Source organism: Idiotropiscis lumnitzeri, chromosome 1, assembly GCF_059441095.1.
Source record: "Idiotropiscis lumnitzeri isolate Australia: NSW breed Sydney's pygmy pipehorse chromosome 1, RoL_Ilum_1.0, whole genome shotgun sequence".
Lineage (NCBI taxonomy): Eukaryota > Metazoa > Chordata > Actinopteri > Syngnathiformes > Syngnathidae > Idiotropiscis > Idiotropiscis lumnitzeri.
Window position 1 is genome coordinate 18,586,719 of NC_142391.1, and position 2,293 is coordinate 18,589,011.

General features: G+C 43.0%; 1 pseudogene; it reads right to left on the reverse strand.

Annotated features, from left to right (window-relative positions):
* Positions 1–1,143: 1,143 nt before the first annotated feature.
* Positions 1,144–2,058, reverse strand: LOC148343492 (uncharacterized; annotated as a pseudogene).
* Between the last annotated feature and the right edge of the window lie 235 nt (positions 2,059–2,293).

The window sequence follows — 2,293 nt, forward strand, 5'->3', positions numbered from 1 at the left end:
AACATACATGAACAACAAGCTGAAAAGAGCAATGTAAAACATTCAGGTGTGCAAGGAATTGTTTGACCTTTGTTTGGCAGATGACTTGAAGAGGCGGAGAAAGGCATTCTTGCTGAAACAAAGCAAATGTTATTCAAGTCACTTCATACAAGTGAATATAATCCCCATGGGGTTGGTTTGACGCACATGAACTACAGTCTTTTTTAAGTTAGGTGTTTTTAAATCGAGACAAATTCTATTTGAAAGCAAGTGTGGAAGAAACGATCGGGGGCTCTAATATTATTCGAGTAACCTTTCCAAGTAAGTTCCGTATTTTTTGTTCAGACTGAGACAATTAATTGTTTGTGAAATGTGCATTCTGAGTAAATGTGTTTTTTTTAATAATTCTTTGTTTTAATATAAGAAAGGGATACATACATGAATCAATACAGAAAAAAAAACTTGAACATTAAACAAACCGAATACTCAAAATATTCATTCATTTTCAACAGAGCTCCCCCTGTCCTCAAACTTGTTCCTCGAGGGCTGATGCCCTGCCGATTACCCATCCCTCCCTGCTGCAACACAAATTACTCAAATAGATTTTGATTTTGTCCCTAACCATTCGACCATCACAGCTGGGTAACACGCAAGGATTTCGAAATGCGGTTTATATTTAAGGTCAGTGTCAGGTTACGTTTTTCGGGTTTCGGTTAGGGGTTTGGTTAGGGTTTGAGGTAGGGTTAGGTTTAGGGTTAGGGTTTAGGGGTAGGGTTAGGGTTAAGGGAAGGTTTTGGCTAGGGCTATGGCTAGGCTTAGTAGTAGGGTTAGGGTTAGGGATAGCCATACCCCAATGTTATGCACGCGCACTACCGAGCCTCCATGATTTCCCCTAATGCCGCTCATTCAACCCCCAAGGGTGTCGCGTCCCCAAAGTCCTGATCCAGTCTTCTTCCACTCTTCGTCTGGTCGTCGTGTCCCACAAAGGTCCGATCAGTATAGTCATGCACCTAGCTGCCGACCAGTCGTGCGTCATGAAATGTTGTACGATGTGTGTGTCCGTCTTTTTGCCGTGTTTAACACAGTACCTATACTGGATCAGTCTTTGTCGCAAGGAGTTCCTAGTTTCACCCACATATTTCATAGGGCATTTATTGCAGTAAATCAAATATACACGAAGTTGTCTAAATGCTGTGCGAAAATTTTAAAATCGGAGTCCGAATGCGGCCAGATCCCCCAGATGTCATCCAAAAACCTGAAATAATGTAGCGGCTTGAGGGGAGCTGCGGCCAAGGCCGCTTCCTCCCAATATGCCATGAAAATGTTGGCATACGACGGGGCAAATTTCTTACCCATCGCTGTCCCACACGTTTATAAAAAGTATTCATTATTGAACTCAAAATCATTTCTCGTCAAATTGATGTCCAGCAGTTTAATGAGGTGCTCATCTGGTCTCTTGGGATTTGGATACCGTTTGAAAAATTCACGCACTGCCTTTAGTCCTGATTCAGTGTCGATATTCGTGTAAAGGCTGTCGACATCAATAGTGAACAACCAAGCTTCCTTTGGGATTTTCATGTCCCGAATCTTGTCCAAAAAGTCATAAGTGTCCTTAATAAAACTTGGATGTCTATTTGAAATGGGATTGAGGTGATGTTCAATGAATTCGGCCGTGTAATAGGTTTCACTGTCGCAATCCGACACAATTGGGCGACCAGGAGGAGTCAAGTAAGGTTCACTCCAGGACTCAGGGGGCTTGTGGACTTTGGGCAGAAGGTAGAAGAGTCTTGGTCTCGGGTCACTACTGCCTAGGAGGTATTTGCGTTGCTTGAAATTAATATATTTTTCTTGAAACATTTGGTCCACTATGTGTTTAACCATAGGGACGGTGCCCCAAAATAGGGGTGCAGTCAACTTTTTATAATATCTTTCATCCTTAAGTTGTCTCATGGCCTCCCGGACGTAGCGTGCTCTTTCCATGACCACCACCAGACTGCCCTTGTCTGCCGGTTTGATGACAATATTTTTGTTTTCTTTTAATTGGCGTATAGCAAGTTCTTCCTCGTGTGTCACGTTCATCGGGTTCTTTTTCTCCCAATGGAGTGTTTTTAATGCAGAATCATTCGAAATGATCATGTTTCTGACACACAGAGGAATGCTGCTCAATGTCGGCGTCCAATCAGATTTGTGTACAAAGGGCACTGGGTCCTGACGCCCCCTGGACTCAAATCTGGCCGCCAATTTAAGTCGTCTGTGAAATTCTTGTGCATCAAAGACCAATTGTTTCCGTTGGTCCTTGTGCACTTTGGGTGTT